The sequence below is a fragment of the Balaenoptera musculus genome, chromosome 9 (assembly GCF_009873245.2).
Source record: "Balaenoptera musculus isolate JJ_BM4_2016_0621 chromosome 9, mBalMus1.pri.v3, whole genome shotgun sequence".
Taxonomy (NCBI): Eukaryota; Metazoa; Chordata; class Mammalia; order Artiodactyla; family Balaenopteridae; genus Balaenoptera; species Balaenoptera musculus.
This window is the reverse complement of record NC_045793.1, coordinates 34,767,861-34,784,964: the sequence shown is the minus strand read 5'-3', so window position 1 is coordinate 34,784,964 and position 17,104 is coordinate 34,767,861. Positions and strand designations below refer to the sequence as shown.

At 35.7% G+C, this 17,104-nt stretch overlaps 1 long non-coding RNA gene across 1 annotated transcript in view; it reads right to left on the bottom strand.

Moving 5' to 3' along the window:
- Window positions 1-17,104, bottom strand: part of LOC118900963 — an 88,175-nt gene that overhangs the window by 60,061 nt on the left and 11,010 nt on the right. The window contains exon 2 of the long non-coding RNA XR_005021259.1: window positions 9,040-9,173. This is a non-coding gene — a long non-coding RNA (uncharacterized LOC118900963). The remainder of the gene's footprint in view (window positions 1-9,039; window positions 9,174-17,104) is intronic.

The window sequence follows — 17,104 nt, the reverse complement described above, 5'->3', positions numbered from 1 at the left end:
AATTTCTCCTTAGGCAATTGAAACCCCTGTGCCTAACTCTTGGTGTGACAATGACTAAATCAGATCAGTGATTTAATAATCAGTAAATAAATACAGTCATTAGCAAAGAAATTGTTTTCCTTCATGGGGCCACTTACCTTCCCTGTGCCTGCCTCAGAGGATGGAGATGTTTGATCCCACCCACCTTGACTCTCTCTAAATTTTTCTTCCTGAACAATCTATCTTGTGTCATCTGTCACCTCCTTGAACTCCTGAAATACTGTTCATTCATAGGATTCTGTCTTTGCTCCTTTTCTAATCCTGTTCTACTTATTTTTCCAAGATTATCCCAGACATCCCCATGGATTCTAAACTACTTCCTTTATTCTGATGTCTCCATGTCTGTACATCAACTTCCTTTTTCATACTTTAGTGATAAGATTCTCACTCCTGACCTTTCATCCTCCACTCTACTGCCTAAGTAACATCTCTCAAGGCAAAACTGATCCTGCCAAAAACATCTCCTTTAGTTTTGGGCTAACCTATAGGATAAATTCCAAATTCTTTAGATCACCATGCAAAGATCTTTATAACAGGTACACACCCATTTTATGTGCCATCTTGTATCATTCTGCTACAACACACTGTGCCAAACTGAATTTCTCACCTCTTCCTGGTTATTTCAGACACTTTTCCAAATTTGTGCCTTTCACATGCTGTTCCTTCTTCCTGGTAATATTCCTCTCTCTGCCCCCTGATATGAAAATCTCATTTTTTCTTTAAAGTCTAGGCCAAAATGTACCTCAGTCTGGAGAATTCTTCATCTCCACAATTAATGTGGGTTCCCAAAGTAATTATCAATTCATTGACATCACTATACTGCCCTGTTTCTCTCTCACACCCAAAATAAATAGACCCATGCACTCATTTTGAGACTTCTTAAGGGCAGGAATGGTGTTTCACATGTGAATCTTAAAGCCCTAAGACAATACCTTTGTATGATAGGATGGAGAAAATGATAATTTAGTTCAACAAAACTTTATTTTGTCCTGACTTTACTGTGTTATTCCTCTCAATCCACGCAGCAACCATATGAGTTAGGGATTATTAATTAGAGAAAAATGAGGTTCAGTGAAATTATTGGGTTAAATTAGTAAATGATAAAAACTGGAAATTTTCTTCACTAAATGTTTGTTGAATTAGTGAATGATTCAATAAATCAGTACAGGGTGTCAGGTAAATCTTTGCCAGTCTTTACATAGTTAACTATCAGGATAGTATGCACTATAGTACTCTTTAAAAACGTTTGAGATATTTTAGTGTTTATTCATCACTACATCGAATTAAATTCATTATCTGTTATTTTGCCGAATTAAACAATGTCCAGGAAATTAGTTGCCAAAAAGTAACTTAAATTTACCTACTGAATGACATATTTCACACTGTTTTTTTTTTTTTTAACATCTTTATTGAAGTATAATTGCCTTACAATGGTGTGTTAGCTTCTGCTTTATAACAAAGTTAATCAGTTATACATATACAATATGTTCCCATATCTCTTCCCTCTTGCATCTCCCTCCCTCCCACCCTCCCCATCCCACCCCTCTAGGTGGTCACAAAGCACCGAGCTGATCTCCCTGTGCTATGCGGCTGCTTCCCACTAGCTATCTATTTTACATTTGGTAGTGTATATATGTCCATGACACTCTCACCCTGTCACATCTCACCCCACCCCCTCCCCATATCCTCAAGTCCATTCTCTAGTAGGTCTGTGTCTTTATTCCCGTCTTGCCACTAGGTTCTTCATGGCTTTTTTTTCCCTTAGATTCCGTATATATGTGTTAGCATACTGTATTTGTTTTTCTCTTTCTGACTTACTTCACTCTGTATGACAGACTCTAACTCCATCCACCTCATTACAAATACCTCCATTTCATTTCTTTTTATGGCTGAGTAATATTCCATTGTATATAAGTGCCACATCTTCTTTATCCATTCATCTGTCGATGGACATTTAGGTTGCTTCCATGTCCTGGCTATTGTAAATAGAGCTGCAATGAACATTTTGGTACATGACTCTTTTTGAACTATGGTTTTCTCAGGGTATATGCCCAGTAGTGGGATTGCTGGATCGTATGGTAGTTCTATTTGTAGTTTTTTAAGGAACCTCCATACTGTTCTCCATAGTGGCTGTATCAATTTACATTCCCACCAACAATGCAAGAGAGTTCCCTTTCCTCCACACCCTCTCCAGCATTTATTGTTTCTAGATTTTTTGATGATGGCCATTCTGACCGGTGTGAGATGATATCTCATTGTAGTTTTGATTTGCATTTCTCTAAAGATTAATGATGTTGAGCATTCTTTCATGTGTCTGTAGGCCATCTGTATATCTTCTTTGGAGAAATGTCTATTTAGGTCTTCTGCCCATTTTTGGATTGGGTTGTTCGTTTTTTTGTTATTGAGCTGCATGAGCTGCTTGTAAATCTTGGAGATTAATCCTTTGTCAGTTGCTTCATTGGCAAATATTTTCTCCCATTCTGATGGTTGTCTTTTGGTCTTGTTTATGGTTTCCTTTGCTGTGCAAAAGCTTTTAAGTTTCATTAGGTCCCATTTGTTTATTTGTGTTCTTATTTCCATTTCTCTGGGAGCTGGGTCAAAAAGAATCTTGCTGTGATGTATGTCATAGAGTGTTCTGCCTATGTTTTCCTCTAAGAGTTTGATAGTGTCTGGTCTTACACTTAGGTCTTTAATCCATTTTGAGTTTATTTTTGTGCATGGTGTCAGGGAGTGTTCTAATTTCATACTTTTACATGTACCTGTCCAATTTTCCCAGCACCACTTATTGAAGAGGCTGTCTTTTCTCCACTGTATATGCTTGCCTCCTTTATCAAAGATAAGGTGACCATATGTGCGTGGGTTTATCTCTGGGCTTTCTATCCTGTTCCATTGATCAATATTTCTGTTTTTGTGCCAGTACCAAACTGTCTTGATTACTGTAGCTTTGTAATATAGCCTGAAGTCAGGGAGCCTGATTCCCCCAGCTCCATTTTTCGTTCTCAAGATTGCTTTGGCTATTCAGGGTCTTTTGTGTTTCCATACAAATTGTGAAATTTTTTGTTCTAGTTCTGTGAAAAATGCCAGTGGTAGTTTGATAGGGATTGCATTGAATCTGTAGATTGCTTTGGGTAGTACAGTCATTTTCACAATGTTGATTCTTCCAATCCAAGAACATGGTATATCTCTCCATCTATTTGTATCATCTTTAATTTCTTTCATCAGTGTCCTATAATTTTCTGCATACAGGTCTTTTGTCTCCTTAGGTAGGTTTATTCTTAGATATTTTATTCTTTTTGTTGCAATGGTAAACGGGAGTGTTTTCTTAATTTCACTTTCAGATTTTTCATCATTAGTATATAGGAATGCAAGAGATTTCTGTGCATTAATTTTGTATCCTGCTACTTTACCAAATTCATTGATTAGCTCTAGTAGTTTTCTGGTGGCAGTTTTAGGATTCTCTATGTATAGTATCATGTCATCTGCAAACAGTGACAGCTTTACTTCTTCTTTTCCAATTTGGATTCCTTTTATTTCTTTTTCTTCTCTGATTGCTGTGGCTAACACTTCCAAAACTATGTTGAATAATAGTGGTGAGAGTGGGCCACCTTGTCTTGTTCCTGATCTTAGTGGAAATGGTTTCAGTTTTTCACCATTGAGGACAATGTTGGCTGTGGGTTTGTCATATATGGCTTTTATTATGTTGAGGTTTTATTATGTTGGCTTTTATTATGTTAAAGTTCCCTCTATGCCTACTTTCTGCAGGGCTTTTAACATAAATGGGTGTTGAATTTTGTCGAAAGCTTTCTCTGCATCTATTGAGATGATCATATGGTTTTTCTCCTTCAATTTGTTAATATGATGTATCACGTTGATTGATTTGCATATATTGAAGAATCCTTGCATTCCTGGAATAAACCCCACTTGATCATGGTGTATGATCCTTTTAATGTGCTGTTGGATTCTGTTTGCTAGTATTTTGTTGAGGATTTTTGCATCTATGTTCATCAGTGATATTGGCCTGTAGTTTTCTTTCTTTGTGACATCTTTGTCTGGTTTTGGTATTAGGGTGATGGTGGCCTCGTAGAATGAGTTGGGGAGTTTTCCTCCCTCTGCAATATTTTGGAAGAGTTTGAGAAGGATAGGTGTTAGTTCTTCTCTAAATGTTTGATAGAATTCGCCTGTGAAGCCATCTGGTCCTGGGCTTTTGTTTGTTGGAAGGTTTTTAATCACAGTTTCAATTTCAGTGCTTGTGATTGGTCTGTTCATATTTTCTATTTCTTCCTGGTTCAGTCTCGGCAGGTTGTGCATTTCTAAGAATCTGTCCATTTCTTCCAGGTTGTCCATTTTATTGGCATAGAGTTGCTTGTAGTAATCTCTCATGATCGTTTGTATTTCTGCAGTGTCAGTGGTTACTTCTCCTTTTTCATTTCTAATTCTATTAATTTGAGTCTTCTCCCTTTTTCTCTTGATGAGTCTGGCTAATGGTTTATCAATTTTGTTTATCTTCTCAAAGAACCAGCTTTTAGTTTCATTGATTTTTGCCATTGTTTCCTTCATTTCTTTTTCATTTATTTCTGATCTGATCTTTATGATTTCTTTCCTTCTGCTAGCTTTGGGGTTTTTTTGCTCTTCTTTCTCTAATTGCTTTAGGTGCAAGGTCAGGTTGTTTATTCGAGATGTTTCCTGTTTCTTGATGTAGGCTTGTATTGCTATAAACTTCCCTCTTAGCACTGCTTTTGCTGCGTCCCATAGGTTTTGGGTCGTCGTGTCTCCATTGTCATTTGTTTCTAGGTATTTTTTGATTTCCCCTTTGATTTCTTCAGTGATCACTTCGTTATTAAGTAGTGTATTGTGTAGCCTCCATGTGTTTTATTTTTTACAGATCTTTTCCTGTAATTGATATCTAGTCTCATAGCATTGTGGTCGGAAAAGATACTTGATACGATTTCAATTTTCTTAAATTTACCAAGGCTTGATTTGTGACCCAAGATATGATCTATCCTGGAGAATGTTCCATGAGCACTTGAGAAAAATGTGTATTCTGTTGTTTTTGGGTGGAATGTCCTATAAATATCAATTAAGTCCATCTTGTTTAATGTATCATTTAAAGCTTGTGTTTCCTTATTTATTTTCATTTTGGATGATCTGTCCATTGGTGAAAGTGGGGTGTTAAAGTCCCCTACTATGATTGTGTTGCTGTCGATTTCCCCTTTTATGGCTGTTAGTATTTGCCTTATGTATTGAGGTGCTCCTATGTTGGGTGCATAAATATTTACAATTGTTATACTTTCCTCTTGGATCGATCCCCTGATCATTATATAGTGTCCTTCTTTGTCTCTTGTAATAGTCTTTATTTTAAAGTCTATTTTGTCTGATATGAGAATTGCTACTCCAGCTTTCTTTTGATTTCCATTTGCATGGAATATCTTTTTCCATCCCCTCACTTTCAGTCTGTATGTGTCTCTAGGTCTGAAGTGGGTCTCTTGTAGACAGCATATATATGGGTCTTGTTTTTGTATCCATTCAGCCAGTCTGTGTCTTTTGGTGGGAGCATTTAATCCATTTACATTCAAGGTAATTATCGATATGTATGTTCCTATTCCCATTTTCTTAAATGTTTTGGGTTTGTTATTGTAGGTGTTTTCCTTCTCTTGTGTTTCTTGCCTAGAGAAGTTCCTTTAGTATTTGTTGTAAAGCTGGTTTGGTGGTGCTGAACTCTCTCAGCTTTTGCTTGTCTGTAAAGGTTTTAATTTCTCCATCACATCTGAATGAGATCCTTGCTGGGTAGAGTAATCTTGGTTGTAGGTTTTTCTCCTTCATCACTTTAAGTATATCCTGCCACTCCCTTCTGGCTTGCAGAGTTTCTGCTGAAAGATCAGCTGTTAACCTTATGGGGATTCCCTTGTGTGTTATTTGTTGTTTTTCCCTTGCTGCTTTTAATATGTTTTCTTTATATTTAATTTTTGACAGTTTGATTAACATGTGTCTTGGCGTGTTTCTCCTTGGGTTTATCCTGTATGGGACTCTCTGTGCTTCCTGGACTTGATTAACTATTTCCTTTCCCATATTAGGGAAGTTTTCAACTATAATCTCTTCAAATATTTTCTCAGTCCCTTTCTTTTTCTCTTCTTCTTCTGGGACCCCTATAATTCGAATGTTGGTGCGTTTAATGTTGTCCCAGAGGTCTCTGAGGCTGTCCTCAGTTCTTTTCATTCTTTTTTCTTTATCCTGCTCTGCAGTAGTTATTTCCACCATTTTATCTTCCAGGTCACTTATCCTTTCTTCTGCCTCAGTTATTCTGCTATTGATCCCATCTAGAGTATTTTTAATTTCATTTATTGTGTTTTTCATCGTTGCTTGGTTCCTCTTTAGTTCTTCTACGTCCTTGTTAAATGTTTCTTGCATTTTGTCTATTCTATTTCCAAGATTTTGGATCATCCTTACTATCATTATTCTGAATTCTTTTTCAGGTAGACTACCTATTTCCTCTTCATTTGTTAGGTCTGGTGTGTTTTGACCCTGCTCCTTCATCTGCTGTGTGTTTTTCTGTCGTCTCATTTTGCTTATCTTACTGTGTTTGGGGTCTCCTTTTCACAGGCTGCAGGTTCGTAGTTCCCGTTGTTTTTGGTATCTGTCCCCAGTGGGTAAAGTTGGTTCAGTGGGTTGTGTAGGCTTCCTGGTGGAGGGAACTATTGCCTGTGTTCTGGTGGATGAGGTTGAATCTTGTCTTTCTGGTGGGCACGTCCACGTCTGGTGGTGTGTTTTTGGGTGTCTGTGGCCTTATGATTTTAGGCAGCCTCCCTGCTAATGGATGGGGCTGTGTTCCTGTCTTGCTAGTTGTTTGGCATAGGGTGTCCAGCCCTGTAGCTTGCTGGTCGTTGAGTGAAGCTGGGTCTTGATGTTGAGATGGAGATCTCTGAGAGATTTTTGCCGTTTGGTATTACGTGGAGCTGGTAGGTCTCTTGTGGACCAGTGTCCTGAAGTTGGCTCTCCCACCTCAGAGGCACAGCCCTGATGCCTGGCTGGAGCACCAAGAGCCTTTCATCCACACAGCTCAGAATATAAGGGAAAAAAAAAAATAGAAAGAAAAAAAGAGGATAAAATAAAATAAAATAAAGCTATTATAATAAAAAATAAGAAAAAAAATTATTAAGAGTAAATGTGTTCAGAAAAAAATTTTTTTTAATTTTTAAAAATAGATTTATTAATTTTTTATAGTAAAAAATAAAAAATTTTTAAGAAAAAAATTTATTAAGAAAAAAATTTTTAATTTTTTAAAATAAAAAATATGAAAAAACTTATTAAAAATTTTTTTAATTTCTAAAAATAGAAAATACGGAAAAAATTATTAAGAAAGCATATATTAGGAAAAAAAATTTTTTTAAGTAAAAAAAAAAAAAAAATGGACGGACCTAACCCTAGGACTGATGGTGAAAGCAAAGCTATACAGACAAAATCTCACCCAGAAGCATACACATATACACTCACAAAAAAAGGAAAAGGGGAAATTAATATATCCTGCTCCTAAAGTCCACCTTTTGAATTTGGGATGATTCGTTGTCTATTCAGGTATTCAACAGATGCAGGCACATCAAGTTGTTTGTGGAGCTTTAATCCGCTGCTTCTGAGGCTGCTGGGGGAGATTTCCCTTTCTCTTCTTTGTTCGTACAGCTCCCAGCGTTCAGCTTTGGATTTGGACCCGCCTCTGCATGTACGTCGCCTGAGGACGTCCGTTCCCCGCCCAGACAGGACGGGGTTAAAGGAGCAGCTGCTTCGGGGGCTCTGGCTCACTCAGGCCGGGGGAGGGAACGGTACGGAGGAGGCGGGGCGAGCCTGTGGCGTCAGAGGCGTCGTGACTTTACAGCAGCCTGAGGCGCGCTGTGTGTTCTCCTGGGGAAGTTGTCCCCGGATCACGGGATTTCACACTGTTTCTTAAGTAACATACCAAGTTTCATCTGTACATGCTTTAATATACTATGAAACTAAATGTTAAAATAACAAAATTTTAAAATTAATGCCGAGTAAAGCAAAGACACATAGATTGTTGTGCTATGTGTCTCCTAAGGTTATTGTTATAAAGCTAATTTAAACTTTAATTATTTTGTTGTAAAACAGGGTCATTGAAAATCCAGGCAATTATTAAAAACAATTTATGAGGATTAGTTTTAACAAGAGAAATTCCATTAGTGTACTATGTAGTATCAAATGTCTTTGGTAATCATTTCATATTTCACTTAGTTACAAGCTTATTCCCTTTTTAGCTGCATTATGAAATGTTAATAACAATACCATTAATTAGTAATACATATTCATTGAAATTTAGTGACTTAAAGACCTGTCTAGCTTCATATTTGTATTGTCCTTTGGGACACGTATTCCAGACCTAGCATCACATCCAACCATAGATAGTGAGAATAAGATGATCTAGCTAGCATAATGTTTTTACAACAACAAAAAAATGAGGACCAGAAAGTACACACATCCTTTTTCTAACATGACCAAACAAGGAGGATGACCAAGGACTACAACTCAGTCTTTAGACTCCTAACTCAGTAAGTATTTTTTCTATTACAATTAAACCTATTTTCAATAGTGAAAAGATAGAACAATGATTTGATAAAGACAATTCCCTCTACCCTATTGTCTCGTTTTCCTTTCTAAGGTTACTTACTAGCCTTTACTACATTAATGCCACATATCCAGTATATCTATAAATTGATTTGTTTAGTCAATTCTGTTTGAGCAATTAGTTTGACTAATTATATGACTAAATTATTGGTTAACAAGAGCGGCTAGTAAGTTTATGCTAAAATAACTAATCAAACTGGTTGTTGCTTATAAATAAATACATTCAGAGGTTGAGGATATATTTTATTCTTTGTTCTATTGTTTTAGTGCACATTCAGCTTCTGAGTGAGGCCATAGTCAATTGTTAAAGGTTGTAATAAACTCAAGACAATTTTTTTTTTTACACGACATCAAATAATCACTTTGACTTACTTTTCATCTTTCTTCTAGTAACTCTGGCATCATGTTTCCTAAGAAGACAGTGTGTTCTGGATTTCGTTTTTTCACTTCTGGAAATCATCATGAGGAAGAAAAGTTGGTATCGTTTGCCACCTGGGAACTCAGGACTGGAGGAGACAAAGGGAAATTGGGGTAATAACTCACATGAGAAAGTAAACAGACAAAGAACAGATACAAAAAGTCTGAAAGAAAAAGTATGGAAACAGAATTTGGTGAATGTGAAGTATCACCTATATAATTGTAATAAAAATTTCACTTAGTTATGCTGCTTTGCTCCAAAGCTTAGAAACAATTTCAACAACTAAAAGATATTTTTGCTTTCATTTAAATGTTGATCTAATCCTATATGTGTTAAAGAGTCACATCATATGAAGTCAATGCCGAAACAAAGATACGTTACACAAAAGAAACTCATAGCTTCTAGCTAGTGTTTTACTGCTGAAAAATGTCCAGAAATTGTTATCAGTCAATTCTCTCTGCTCTTCTATGGGGCTGCAGCTCCCCCACTTTATTTCAAATGCTCACTTCCCTGGAGATTATGTGACAAATGAGGTTGGGGTGGATAAGAAGTTATTTAGCCACCTCTAAAGATTATTTTCTCTGGTGCATCCAAATTGTCTAAAATAATTTTTTCCTAGGAAATAGATTTGGGTTTATTTCATGCAGAGGAGAAAATTCTGGGGAAAAAAAGAGAGAAGAAAAAACAAGCACATGTCAAAAGATAAAATAGTGCAGCAGAAGGATTCATTGCCTAGGTAACTTTCTTCTCTCATTTTACTTTGCGATAAGTTCTCAATGGACTGATTCATTTAAGCTATGATTTTTATTCATATTTTTAAGCTGTTGGGCCAGATGTTGAAATCTCCCTTGTCACCAGTTAGACTTACTAGTTTTAATGATTTGGGTTTTAAATGAAGGTCATTATATAATATCCTGCATTGCATGCAGATTATAAAGTTCCTGCTGGCTTTACCTTTTAATTAAATTATTCTTTCAAGTGGAATATAGGAGTAGAAAAGTCCATCTTCTTTTTATATTGAAGAGACTCTATAGCCAAACTTTTCTGCTTTATTACTAATGAATATTTAAAATAATGTTCTTGAATAAACGTTGATTGGATCTAAAAGAATTATTTGTTTAATAAACCTTTTTCCCCACCCAATTCAATTACCTACATTCTGCAGATAATGTAATCCAACATATGACTCTCTTTCTCTCCATACATATATAGAGATATATAGAGATACATATCTATATATCTATCTCCTCTATCTTGTCCTTCATTTTCCGATATCTCTGATACATAGCTAAACAAAAAAAGAAATAAGAGAGATAAGACTTAACAGTGAATTTGTTGATTAACACTCCAGAAAAAGTGATGAACTATAAGGCAGGGAAAAAGGAAGAGAAAAGTTTACTGGAAGGAACAGAGTGATGGGAGAAACTCTGTGGGAAAAGCCCATTACCCTGGGTAGGTCTATTCCATCCAGCAGTTCAGCTCTCTAAGATGGGTATCTACCATGAGGGGAGAAGGGGAGAAAGTTACTGACTCTGGTTGGAAGGCAAGCCTAAAATTCAGTATCTGGAGTAGTATCTGCCCATCAATGTGCTAAGTCATGGAGAGCCAACAGTGACAGCCAACTTGACAGGGGCATAGAGTGTTTCTATGGTTCCTACTCCAATCACTTTATAACTATTAAGACCACCTCAGCAGACTGGGAGACCAAGAAGCCATGTATGAGATAGGGGAAACTGACAATTCTTGGGTTGGAAAGTGAACAAAAAAAGCCACCAAAATGAATCATGATACCAGGAATAACCCATCCAGTAAGTCACATTTTAGAGTCAAAATTTTAAAATCATCCTGAATAGACCCATTGTCTTAGAAAAGTTGAAGGAAGGCTAAAAGGAGAGTTAGAAAAGTGAATTTCTGGGAGAAAGTAGGACAGCAGGAAAAATCGGTCTTTTTTCTTATCTATTGCCACCTAGAACTGTGTCATAAATCTTGACCAGAAATGTCAGTAGATGACATCTGAATGCTTTTTAAGTCTTCCATTGCTGAAGGTTAGTGCTCTAACCTCTCTGGATGGTCTCTGCTATCTAGAATAATAAACAGTTGTTGGGTGGCACCCATAAGTCAATGGCCTGATTAGTCTATCAACTTGCAACGTCCCTGCAACTCTCTTAACTAACACTATCTGCTGATCCATAGGATTGACAGCCTGAGCTTTAGTCTAGAAATTGAGTACCTCTGCAACCATTTGATGACTAATGATGCAGGGCCCTTTGTTTATTTGCTTTCTCTGAAATCTGATCCTGTTTTTCGTTGCCCCCTTCTAGGTTTGATATAGAACTAATTGTTGGCAGATGTGGCGAGTATTTTGAGCTAAGATATAGTATTTGTTTGCACTGTCTGAGTTTTCAGCCTGAACCAATGTCAGGTCATTGCAGCTGGTTTCTATCAAGGCTCTGTATATCGTAGACCATCCACCTGACAAAACAAGATTTGCTCATGTGACCTTCATTAAAAAGCCTTAAGTACAGGAATTCCACCAAAATAATAGGGAAATTTTGTTGAAAATTCCTAATCAAATTAATGAATGGCTTAATTTAATTTTTATTTACATGTAAACGACGATCTTACAATATACAGGAAAATGTGTCCTTTAAAAACGTATTCATTAAAATTTATGGTTTTAGTTCACCATGAGTACCAATTTTAGGCTTAAAAATTATATTAAATCCTTACCCTCTATATAGGCATCACTCATAAAACAAAGCGTACAAACCACTTTTTAGCCTTCATGAAAAAGAGCGATCTCACCGTCAAAACTACAGTAAACAACATGAGCTGAATCCAGCAAACTAATTTTGTATTAACATTCCTTTCTTTGCTGACAGCGTTTTCACTTTTCCCTTACATGCCAGAATCAGTATGGTGAATTATTTTCATGACCTTCCTCGTTGTTTTAAATAAATAAAAGATTAGCATTTCAGCCACCCTGTTTACATTAAACTACAAATTCCATAAGCCACAGTAGTGTTTGTGTTTTCAACTTTCATGCATTTTTTTCCCATGGGTGCATGAGTTCATTTGACTTGTTCAGACTACCCAAAATATTTTAAGAGTGCTGCACTGTGAAGAAGTATTTATTTGAAGTAGCTGTGGATAATTTGCAAACTCCGTGATAATACAGTGGTTTTTACTAATGAAACAGAAAGGCTTTTATTCTGTAGTCTTCCTGACACTGCAGGAAATAAAATCTCAAAGAGACCTAACCTTTTATTAAAATGATTTTATTTTTGGATTTTATCTACTCCTTGGTTTGTCATGCGTCTTACATAATGTGATTCAAAGGCAATTTTACCTGTTTTTATGCCATCTATGTAGTTACAAGTTACTTTATAGTGCTATGGAATAAAAGTTGTCTGAATCTGAAACAGTACATTAAAAGGTATATGGTTAGAAAAGCACAAAGCAAAAGGAATCTCACTTTCAGATTTGGAAACTGTTGTAAATAAATTTATTTGGGAAAGTTCAAGATATCTTACATTACCAAATATAAGGTGATCATGAAATAAGGCAATTCCCCACTTTTCCAAGAGACGATCCAATTAAAGATTGTTTTCAGTCAATTTGAACATACAAATACTTAGGGATGCAAGTGAGGTAGTCAAATGTCTACTTATAAAATTAAAATAATTACCTTATTTATGCATATTAAAAACTTATATTATGTAAAATAATAAAGTAATTATTAATATTGCTTTATTCCACTCTAATTCCATGATTGTTTTTAAAAATCCTTCACTATATCTTTGACCTCAGTCTCTTAGTCATCACTAGGAAAGTTTTAAAGTTTTTAAACAAATTTTTTCCAGAGAATATTATTTTTAGATTCACCTATGATTGTACAGCACTTTTTTCATTCTTGTGTGAATTGTCCCTGGAAAGTATATTGCAAAAGATAAAGAACCCCTGAGCTTAACATTCAGACATATTTTTCACTGTTGTTTTGATCTCCAAACCTTAAAGTACATCATTTTTAAACCAGATCCAATACCTATTGAGAAATAAAACTTTGTTAAATTTCTGTTTCTTTGTTTATAAAAATCCCATCAGTTAACCTCTAAGGTCATGCAACGATAGCATTGATCTTTAAAAAAATGAAGCGACTTGGCAAAGAGAATGTTGATGTTCAAAATAAGGTAACTGGGAAAGCACCTACAGTGTGAGATATTTTATAAGTGCTTACATGTAAATCAACTAATTTTCTCCTTTAAAAAGAAAACGGGGGAGATGGGAATCTCTTCTTATATTCAGGCATGCACAGTGCATTCTTCCTCCAAATCATTCAATTATCCAAGTATTATTTTAGCTACCTAATTACTGCCAAGATGAGTTACTTCAAATTTTGTTTAAATATATATCTATTTATCAAATAGGCAACACATTCTTGTATTTAATACTCAAAAGGTATTTGAAGGTATATGGTGAAAAGTCTCCCACTCATCCCATCTGCCCCATCCAATTCCCTGTCCTGAAAGCAGCCAATGTTATCAATGTTTGTGTATTATTCCAGAGATATTTTATGTGTATATGAACCAGTATGTATATATATTATTTTCTGTCCTTGTAAATACTAATTATCACAGTCTGTGCATGTTAGTCTATACTTCACTCTTTTACTCAGCATTGTATTTTGGAAATAATTTCACTTTATAGGTTGTTTCCAATATCTTGCTGTTACAGATGATACTACAACTAAAAATAATTGACAACAATCTTTTACATATGTTATTTTGCAGGTAAGTGTGTATACCTGTAGCATAAATTTTTGGAGGTAGAAATCCTGTGTTGGAAGGTAAAAACATTTGAACATTTGATAGAAATTGCCCTAATGCCTTCCCAATTAAGATTTTTTCCAATAAATATTCCCATCAACAATTTTAGTGCCTTTCCCCTCTCCATGGTCTAGTTAAATTCTTTTAAAAGGATTAAATGGTTGCAGCTACATTAAGTGCCCATCAATAGGTGAATGGATAAAGAAGTGGTATATATATACAATGGAATATTACTCAGCCATAAAAAGGATGGACTCTTGCCTTTTTGACAACATGGATGGACGTAGAGGGTATTATGCTAAGTGAAATAAGTCAGACAAAGACAAATGCTGTATGATTTTACTTACATGTGTAATCTAAAAAACAAACAAACAAATGAACAAACACAACAAAACAGAAACAGAGTTATAGGTACAGAGAACAAACAGGTGGTTGCCAGGGAGTAGGGGGGAAGGAAAGAAATAGGTGAGGAAGATTAAGAGGTACAAACTTCCAGTTGTAAAATAGATGAGTCACGGATATGAAATGTACAGTGCAGAAAATATAGTCAATAACTATGTAATATCTTTGTATGGTGACATATAGTAACTAGACTTATAGTGGTGATCGTTTTGAAATGTATAGAAATATCAAATCACTGTGTTATGGAACAGGAACTAACATGGTGTTGTAGATCAATTATACTTCAAAAAGAAACAAACAAACAGACAAATTCATAGAAAAAGAGATGAGATTTGTGGTTCCCAGAGGTAGGGAGGTGGAGGGAGGGGAATTGGATGAAAGCTGTCAAAGTACATACTCCCAGTTATAAGATTAATAATTACCAGAGATGTAATGTACAACATGATAAATAAAATTAAAATTGCTCTATTTTGTATATGAAAGTTATTAACTCTCCTGAGCTCTCACCACAGAGAAAAAAAAATGTTTCTATTTCTTTAATTTTGTATCTATATGAGATGATGGATGTTCAGTAAACTTAGTTTGGCAATAATTTCATAATGTGTGTAAGTTAAATCATTATGCTGTACTTAAACTTATACAGTGCTGTATGTCAATTATATCTCAATAAAACTGTAAGAGAAAAATTAAATTAAATATAACTGAATTGTGGAGATGAAATTGGAGTGAAGTAACCGGGAAAAAAAACACCCACTTCTCTGAATATTTAACAGTTAAGAAATAGCTTGAAGTTATAAGACAATGATGAGATGATCAGGGGGTGCAATGAGCATTGGCCAATAGGCTTTTGGTCAATAGTTTACACACAGGGAGAAATAGCACTTTGAAAATATGAGTCAGAAAGTCAGAAAGTGACTAAAGTATCAGGAGTAGATAACCAGCACTGTTCAGGCTTCAAATCTTACTTAATCACTCAGAATAATTTTAGAGTTTTCACATAGGTGACAGCATGTTTTATCACTGATATAATTTCTTAAGGCTTACCAAAGCAACATCTAAGTGACTAAAGATTCAAACTGGCTAATAGCATGAAAAATTTGGAAACATAATTAATCAGAATAGTATTTACATCATGAGTTTCATCATCTGTTATAACTCTTGCTGCTAAAGGTAATCTGTTTGAATTTCTACAAGTGTTTTGTTTTTTCTTAATGTTATAATTTAATAGCACTGCACACATATTATTATATACAGATATCTGCAATTAAGTTACAGAAAGTTACACAGCTACTTATTGTTTTTTCTCCTTTCACCCAAAATATAAATTAAATTCTACACAAATAATTTTCTAATAATTCTTCCTGCTGTGAATATTACTTTAGCACCATGGTGAACAATAACATTTATACACTTATCTTATTCATATTGTTACTTCAGTGAATAAATTTAAACTAGCAGTTGATCAGTTAGGTCTGTCATCATGCACAAACTGTTTATAAGAGTCTACTCCAGAATGTTTTTCTAGTCAAAATGGTCTATATGTTTGGAGAAAGTGAAGAAAAGGCAGGAAGTGTGCTCTTTCCACGGTGAGGAAATAATCAGTTAACTGACGTATTCATTCTTTATCCAGTTAGTGTAATAAAGATTGTTTCAAAACATGTACAATTTGAAGTCAGATCTTCTTATTATAATAGTAAGTGTTCACTGAAGGTATTTTAAGAAACACAGACACGAACAAAGAAAGTATAAATCCTGGACAAACCCATCCAACACATGCACTGCTGAGCAGTCTGTAAGTATCGCGGTGTACCTCTAGTCTTTCATTGATTACTTGGCTGAGAGGCTTTGGTCCTGCTCCTGGTCTGCAAAGTAAATAGTTCATCAGGGTCTCTGATAAGTGCTATGAAACCTCCAAGTCACCAGCTTCCACTCCCACCTGACACGGCTCTGCCTTAGCTTTCAGCAACAAAGACTTGCTACCTGAAAGCTCCAACTTTGCCCTTTCTCTCCCAGGTACCCACTCTGAACCTCATAGCTCCTTCCTACTAGTGAGAGGGATCTGAACATGTGTCCAGAACATCTAAGTGGAACTGTGGGCTATATACTCCCTTCCGGTTCAGGACCAATGGTGGCTGGTCATTTTCACCTGGTCTCTGGTTTTGACTCTATTCCAGTTGCCTGCTAGGGCTGTAGGTTCTTCAGCTGGCCCTCAGGCCATTACTAGTTTCTTTAATTTCTGGGTCTTGATCACATTTTTGAAATGCTTCACATAATCTTCTGTGATTGGTTCACTCACCCAATGTTGAGACATCTCGCCACTGCTTAGAAATCACATTGCCATGCCCCATCAACTAATCTTATGTTAAGACTCTTCAACATCAAGCCTACATTGGAGTTGAATTTTTCTGCATTAATTTTGACGTGTGGTTTGAACTGTTCCAATCCTTTGTGTCTGTTGGCTTTCCCCAATGCCTGGTCTTAAGAGCCTTAGGCAACTTCTCTTTGAACAGAAGCTTTTAAGAAGACTGGGGGCCATGACAGCAAAAAATATGAGTGGTCTCTGCCTAAATACTTACATCCCATAGATTTCCACACTAATCAGTCATGGAATACAATCTATCCTAGAAATTAAACACTGCATATATGCATCCCAGTCAATCTTATTCTATGCTGGAAGCCAGTAACTCCAATTTTGGGATTACTGTGGTGGATTCTTACATGCTATAAACTTCCCACTTTCTGGAGCTATACCCCCATGGACAATTACAGAGTTTGAGAATTTAGCCCCCGG